Source organism: Tasmannia lanceolata, unplaced genomic scaffold, assembly GCF_043159265.1.
Source record: "Tasmannia lanceolata isolate RefF3 unplaced genomic scaffold, GAP_Taslan_0.1 ptg000044l, whole genome shotgun sequence".
NCBI classification, from domain to species: domain Eukaryota; kingdom Viridiplantae; phylum Streptophyta; class Magnoliopsida; order Canellales; family Winteraceae; genus Tasmannia; species Tasmannia lanceolata.
In genome coordinates this window covers 23,854,028-23,862,849 of record NW_027518721.1, presented here as the reverse complement: position 1 = coordinate 23,862,849, position 8,822 = coordinate 23,854,028, and positions in this window count along the sequence as shown.

Here is an 8,822-nt window from a genome sequence, read left to right as displayed (position 1 = left end):
CAGATCTAAATTCCGATCAAGATTTGAATTCTGTCTCAGCCTCTCCTCAGAGATCTAGGGTTCGTAAATTCCAAGGCGGAGGAGAATCGAGAAGGATTTCGGTAGAATCACAGACAAAGGGAAAAGAAGGTTCGGATCAAGGTGGAGGTAAGGTGATAATTTATTTTTGATTTAAAAATCGAATTATAACTTCTAAAGTATTTTATTTAAACTTATTCATGATTCTACTAATTATAGCTATGATTCATAATTGTATGAGTGTTATTTTCAATTGAATAACAAATTCCTTAAATTCATCTATGATAATTAGTAGAATTTTTCATTTAATTGTGTTAGAAATTTTAAAGAGAAATTACCTTGTTAATATGAAAATTTGAATTTCACATCACTTAGAAATGGATTGCTCTGTTTCTGAATTTTTTTTTTAGTCACTGGTGATGTTGAAATATTGTCGTTATGATATACGTTTTAGGCCTTCTTAATTCATGCTTCATGTGAAATTATATATTTAAAAGTATAAGACTCTAGAATTTTGTAATCGTTGCAGAAGTTCTGTGGCTTCAGAAATCAGCCTGTTAAATAGTTGTATCATTAGCTGAGAAATTTTTATGCTTATTAGGTTGTATTTTGAAGCCTGAATCTTTAATAAGCATGACTGATTTATATATATAACTATTCCATTGATCTTATGTCTTGAACATGTTAATTTTTATAATAATACTACATTTATTCTTAATGTAATGCAAATATTAAAGTTTTTTTTTTACTTTACAATGGAATGCAAATATTAAAGTTTGAAGGTTTTTGATACTCTGTTTTCCTTGTATTCAATCCCATTTTATTTTTTTTATTTTTTTTTTTTAGTTGTTATATATACTCTGGAATAATGTATTTTCTACCTAAATTCTAATGAATATTATCTGTGAGATGTTTGGGTAATGACGTAGATATCGGCATAGATATGATGGGATGATAGCATTGTATTGGGGTTCTTAACTTGTGCCATCAAATTATGTAGTTGTTTTAAACGTGAGTGTAATTAAATTTAGTAGTGCTGCTGCCTAGCTGTTTTAATATATGCCTCAAACCCCATCATCAATGCAATCACTCAAGTCAAGTAATCTGAAATCAGTTGGGAATGAAACCTGAAATTAGTTAGCCTCAAAACCAGAAAACAGTTAGCATATAATCGTGGAGGCAGTTTTCATATAACCTGAGAAGAGCTAATGACCTTAATCTCTCTTGTGCTCACATCTTACCCTATGTTAGAGCAGATTTATATGCACACTGTCTGTATGTCATTGAAATGATCATTTTTTTTTTTAGACTATGATCAAATTCCTTTCAAGTTTTAGTTTCCATTTGAAGGTCTGCCATATTCAGGTTCATGAGTATTTACAAATTTCCTTGTTATCTTTATTAAAATCTCAATTTTATTTTCTACGCCCGAAATTTAAGATTGTTTTCATTATTTTAAATTGGATTTACTAATGGTTATATAAGATAATGATTCCTTGAAAATTATAATAATTTTTTTTTTCAAATATAGAAACACACAGGTTAGCTGTTGGATTTGTCTTTCATCCTTTTGAAATGTACTTTCTTGTTACAAATAAAGTGAGTGGATATAAGAACAAGGTTTTATCCATAGGATGATAACATTACTAATGTGTTATGTTATATATTATTTAATGCATGAGATTGTAATTTAGTGAATTCTGGATGTCACAAGATGTTATTCTTAAAACAGAACCCATTCCTTTGTGTGCTTTGAGTATATAAAGCTTAGTTTGCTATCCTTTATTTCACATAGCTGCTGCCTTGGTAAGTGGCTATATTTTTAGATGATATCATGCTAATATTTTTTTTTTTAGCTATGAACATTTGCAGTGTTTGATTTTGGACAATAGTAAAGGCATGAATATATCCAATATTATGTCCCTGTTTTGTTCAGATTATCCAATAATATGAAATTGCTATGTACCCTAAATATTATTCACAACTGTGTGAATTCATTTGTGTCTTCATAATTGGGTTCATTAATTAACTAGTATAATAGTTTTTGGAAAGCCCTAAATGTGGAAAATAGCTTACTCATAAGAGGTTATTGCTGATGAATTCTGTTAATGAATTTGTTTCAAATTTGTGAAATCTGTTGCTTTGTCTGCAAGTAGAATGTACCCAAGGTGTAAATAATAAGGATTCATAATTGTTTAAAGCTTCATTTTGTCGACATGTTTTGAGAAGTTCTCATAAATAGATTAAATTTTTCTTTAGTCAAGGCATTGTGGTTTTATTATTCCATTTTGTTAGCAGCCTCTTCCACTTTGTTGATTGTAGCCCATTCCACTTTGATTGAAGTAGCCTTTGTCTTATTTTAATAATGGCAGTCCTAACACCCATTTTGATATGGTAAGCCCTCATCCCATTTGATATGGACAGTCCTCATACCCCATTTGATATGGACAGCCCTCATCCCATTTGATATGGATAATCCTCATACCCCATTTGGTATTTACAGCCCTCCCGCCACTTGGGTGTTTGTATCTTACACTTCACTTTGATATTTATAGCCTATTTTTTATCTTAATTATGGCATGGTATTTCTACTTAAAGTTGATCAATAATATTTAGCTTTAATAATATTCAAATTATCTTAAACCTGTTTGTGTTGTTTTATTATCACCATCATTTACATTCTCTTCATTCTTCTTCATGGATTTCAACCACCATCATCATAAGATTCATCTATAATTAGTTAAGTTTAATCCCCTTCTCATTTTATTCTAGTCCCTATTTCAGCCCATCTTATTTGTATATGAACAGTCCCTAGCCGGTTAAATGGATAACCAGTCCAATGCCCACCTAATACCCATCAAGTACTGCACCATTACATAATCAGTGTTTAACCAGCCCACTGGTTTATACATATTTTCTACACTGTTTTGGCACCACATCAGCTTACATTTCACACTGTTTTGGCACCACATCAGCTCACATTTCTACACTGTTTTGGCGCCACATCAGCTCACATTTCTACACTGTTTTGGCACCACATCAGCTTACATTTCACACTGTTTTGGCACCACATCAGCTTACATTTCACACTGTTTTGGCACCACATCAGCTCATTTTCTGCACTGTTTTGGCACTGTTTAGGCACCGGTTTGGCTCATATTTCTACACTATTTGGGTAATAGTTTGGATCATTTTCTGCACTTTGTGTTGAACATTGGTTTGACTCATTTCAATGCACATTTCTGCCCTGTTGGAACCATAGTTGGGGTTCATTTCATGCACATAATTGCTCATTAACTCTGTTCAAATATGTATAACTGCTGTCCATTGATTGGTCTGCTGTCCTCTGATTGTCTGTTGTATGTTGTTTAAAATGCCGCTCATTAATTCTTTTTTCACAAGCGTATAACTTCTGTCCACTGCTATATATGGCTGCTGCCCAAGATTTTAATTCAAAGATACATTAATTTTTGTCTATTGCTACATATAGTTGCTGCCCATATTTTTAGTTCAAAGACACATAGCTGCTGTCCATCATTACCTACACTTTATAGCACTTATAATTGATCACATAGATTTTATTTCCTTTCATTTTTTATTATACTCATTCATTTTTTATTTAAATAAATTGTTAATAGGAAGAAGGAGATCAGATGACTACTCTGTTCGATATTATCGACATGAGTACTGTCTGATCTCAAGGAGGGATTAGAAATATTATCATGTGTATATGATATCAGATGATTACTTTGGCATCATCTGATTTCATTGGAGTCCCCGTATTGGGGTTTGTGGTTGGTTTTGAAGTATTTTGATATTGTTTTTTTACTTTATTAGGCTATCCAGCGGCTGGTCTGGACTAATTAATGTTATTTATCATTTTATGATTGCTATTAGATTGTATATTTTTCTTTGCTTGGCAATTGATTTATTTTTAGAATAAAATTTGCGATTATCTGATAGCCTTTTCTTCTCTTTTTGATAGACTAACACAGTCTTATAGATTTCTGTTAAGATTCTTTGATATTAGAATTCCCTCTCGTTGAAAGGGCGATGAAGGCGCTAGCCCAAGCCCATCTCTAGGGGACTTGCGCAGTCCGAATAGCATTCTATTTTCTCAAAAGACTTGCCTAGTCTTTTAGATCCAAATCTTTGGAGACAGGCATTGTCTCATTAATGAATCAACCTGAGTTAACCTCTAGAAGACTACCTCTAGTCTCATAGGTCTTAAAACCTCCTCTTTGTGTGTCTTTTGGTTTTTGGAAGAACACCTTGCTCGGCTTGGCAACATACCCCTTACCCTTATGGGTATTGGGTTGCACATTTGTTGCACCCTAGGGCTAGGTAGCTGTCCGGCCCGGCTGGGTGTTTTACCTTTGCCAAATATGCACAAGGTCCCTTTTTCCTTATTAGTATTTTTCTCTATCCTACCTCTGTGTCTAAGAGACTTACCTAGTCTCATTTTCTTGCTAAACCTCCTCTTTGCGCATCATTTGGTTTTGGGAAAACATCCTACTCGGCTTGGCAACATACCCCTTACCCTTATGGGTATTGGGTTGCACATTTGTTGCACCCTAGGGCTAGGTAGCTGTCCGGCCCGGCTGGATGTTTTACCTTTGCTAAATATGCGCAAGGTCTCTTTTTCCTTGTTACTTGTGAGTTTTATCTTAGCTTGATAGTCTCACTATCACCCTTCTTTATCTCTTTTTCTTTTAGGAGACAGGCTTTGTCTCATTAGCACCTCCTTCTTAGAATCCTATTTTCGGAGTCAGTCCTATCATCATAGGGGTTAAGATTCTATTCTACCTCTTATCAAATCATGTGTTTTTCTATCCACTCTCGCAAGGTATAGGATGCTGTCCAACCCTTGCAGAGTTGTGTTTCTGTTCTTTTCCCCCGCAAAGTATAGGATGCTGTCCAACCTTTGCGGGATATTCAGGAGTCTGTCCCCTTATGATGATAGGATTTGTCCCCCTTGAGTCAAAAACACTTAAAAACAACAAAAACACCTAAAAAAACCAAAAATCTCAAAAATCTTGAGTCATTAGGAGTAGTTAGGAAATCTGTTTCGAACTACGTTGGCTTGATCCTCTTCCACGAGGTACGTAGTGCAGCTTGAGATTCTTATCTCAGGTCCAGCCAAACCTTTATAAATAAATCATTTACCCATTTTAAGAAAAAATACCAAAAATCTTCAAAACCTTGTTTTCAACAAGATCTTCCTCTAGAGTTAGGAGTTTGTCCTAGATAAAGAGTTTTAGAGTTTTGAGTTTGTCTTTGATGTGTTGTGTGGTTTGTTTGTGTTTGTGTTAGAGTTAGGAGTTTGTCCTAGAGTTATAGGAGCGCCTCCGTCCAGTCAGTGGCGATTCATATCGCCGACTGATGATTAAGTCTTGGGTACGCTAGTGATCCCATTGTTTCCCTTAGGGCGTACAGCCTAGCTACACATAGATTATAGGAACCACCTGCATTAGCTTAGGGCTAACCTGCATTTAGTTAAGGCATATAGGGTGTCCTAAAATCTATAATCCATTGGAATTTAAATAATCATACAAGAACCTTTAAGAACTAGTCCGGTCTTTTAGATCGAGTCTAGGATAGAAGTCTAGATGTCTTAGGCATCATAGCTTAGAATAGGTGCGAAGAACTACGTTGCCTTGATTCTCGTGGAGGCGGGGATACGTAGGCTTCTTTGGATGAACATCAGATCATCTAAAGACTCGGGCCTAGGTATAGATTAGAGTCTTAGGGTTGTATAGTATCGAGTCATTTTTCTATGTTTTGCAGTGTTTTCTTACTTTATTGCGCAGACCTTATACTTTTTTGGTGTGTCGTGCATGTGTTTGTTCATCAGAACTTAGACACCCATTAGGCATGTCACTTATAACCTAGCTATGCTTAGGTGACACATGTTTCTTTTATTTTATCTTGTGTGCCTTTGATTTCATCTCCGAGACATGCATGATTAGATAGACGTCTTCTCGGAGATATTCATTCCCATTCCATATGATTTTCACCCAAAGCTCTTCAAAATTATTAAGTAAATGGCATAAGAGACCAGGTGTTTGCACTTGGGCGGATGAGGTGCTCTTTAGACCTTCCGAATTCGTAACCAGGCACGAACCTTATTTTATATCTCTGGTTATCCGTTGCAACAGAGCATAGTATGGGATCCAGGGCCCATTTGCCTTTTTCCTTGGATGGCGACTCTTTTTTGTTTAAGGTACGCCTCGAATCTGGGCTAGTCCCCGAATCGAGAGGTATCTCACCTTTGTATCGCCACTCATGCTGTGAGGGGCATTATTCTTTCGAGAGTTCCTTGGTAGAGCTCTCCATTCACGTGGATGATCCTGAGACTGACTCGCGTGGGGGCACACGTCCCTCACCGCCGACTCTCTCGGATCGGGGTCCACACCTGTGAATTACCAAATATGGATTGTATGAAAATGAATCCAACCAATAGTGTAAACATAAAAGTATCTAGTTCTACCTGAAGAAGAACTTAGTGCAATTCCATAATTCACGAAAGTATCTAGTTCTACCTGAGGAAGAACTTAGTACAATTCCTTAATTCACGAAAGTATCTAGTTCTACCTGAAGAAGAACTTAGTACAATTTCTTAATTCACGAAAGCATCATTGTCAAGTTTCAATAAAGAACAAGACATAAACAACTTCTTTTGCAAAGAACCATTCATCATTGTCAAGTTTCAATAAAGAACAAGACCTAATAGTTTCTTTTGCAAAGAACCATTTCATGTTTCTTTTGCAAAGAACCATTTCATGTTTCTTTTTGGAATGTTACAGTCATCTTATCCATATTTGAGTTAAGCTGTTTCATCAAGTTTGGAATGTACAACCTTTCCCAAAAAGGACATGTCATCAAATGTGGAATGACACACAACAACTGTAAACATCATCAAAACATATCAAGTGCCTGTCTTGGCCAAAAGGGAGATTCAAAAATTCAAAATAACATTAATGTAGGTTAAGTCTTGTCTATACAGACTTTAACCCCATCTTTCCCACAGTTTTGAATATTCGATCTTTGTTCAGTCCCTTGGCGAGAGCATCGACCATATTATCCTTCGATCTCACATCAATCAAAGTGATAATCCCGTGTTCAATGAGATAATTCAGCATGGCATGTTTCAGCCTAAGATGTCTCCTCTTACCATTAAAGAGTGAGTTCTTCACAATCATAATTGTAGTTTGATTATCACATAACACACTTAAGGAACTAATCCTTAACTGGGTCAGTGGAATGTCCATAACCATAATCAAAATCTTTATCTCCTCTGCTTTCATTTGCAATTAAAGCTAGAGCATAAAGTTCCAATTCGACTTCCACACAACAGCAGTAGATTTGTTGTCCCCTGATTCTGATCCCCATGATTCATCAGAATATTCTTCCACGAGAAGTGGATGGCCACCATAGTTTTGATCATACTCTTGAGTACACGAAAGGTATCTCATCAGCCTCATAAGGGCATCTCTATGCTCATGGCCAGGATTGCTAGTAAAACGACTCAGCATGCCAACTATAACGGCTATGTCTAGCCTAGTGCAACACAAACATGAGGCTACCAATTAGTTTAGAATAATCTAACTGACTCACACTGTCTCTTCCTTAGAGATCAGCTTCTTGGTATAATTAAAATGGTGTCTCAATCGGTTTGCACTGTAGACACCCCATTTTGACCGTGCCCTTCACCTTCCAATTTTATGCAAAAACCCATCAAATGAATGAATTAGGGTCCCAAACTTCACCCTAAGTTAGGTTAGGGTCTCATCTAGGTCCCTGCAAAATTTCGTCGAAATCCGAGTTGATTTGCCTTGCAAACGAGCCTCGAGAGCATCGTAGTATAAGTGTATAGGAGGGGTTGAATTAATCAAGAAAGGGGTTGTCCATGGGGGAAAAGGAGATAAAAATATCATTTTCGTATAAAAGGGGGTGCATAATCCTGTCCGGACCCAAGCCGATTTCGCGCGCTCATCAAATATTGGTGCGCCCACCATTTCTGTGCGCCCATTAATTTGGGGTGTGCCGATATCAATGGCTTTCTTTTTTATATATATGAAAAATCAACGAAAAAGAAAAAAAACACTGTTCATTATTTTTTAGAGAAAATTCTCAGAGAGAAAGGAAAATCCCCAAACGTTAACTTGATTTCTCTTCTTCTCCGATCATCCTCCGGTCTAACTTCGGTCGTTTCCGATCGAAACTCCGGCCACATCTCCGGCAATCCTCGGTCATTTTCTTTGTTCTAGCCTTCTACATATCCGATCTGTAATTTTCCCTTCCTCAAACCTGATCTCCTTTAGCAGAAACCTTAGATTTCGAGTTCCTTCTTCATATCTTCTTCTCCGATCGGATCTGGTTCAGATCTGATTTTTTCGGCCAAATTTCCGATCATCTTCTCCGGCCGTTACTCCCTGAATTCCGGCAACTTTTCTGGAATCCCACCGGAATTCAATCATTTCTAAGAAGGTGAAGAAAAGGATATCTCAAGCTATTGAGGTATAAATTGAGGGTAATCAAATATCCTAGCAAGAGAAAAGTCAGAGAGAGGTTTTTCAAAATCTAGTTCTTGTATTCCTTTTTCCGGCAAGCCTCCGGTCAAAATTCCGCGGATCGATCTAGCTCTGACTAGTTCTTGATCATTCTCTTACAGTTATTACTTCCATCTCATCTTCTTTTCTTTCCATTCCTTGTTGTTCTATTTCAGAATTTCCAAAGCATAGCTTCATATCCTTGCCTCAAATCTCAGATCTGAAGCTTTGCCTTCCTCAAATCTTAGATCT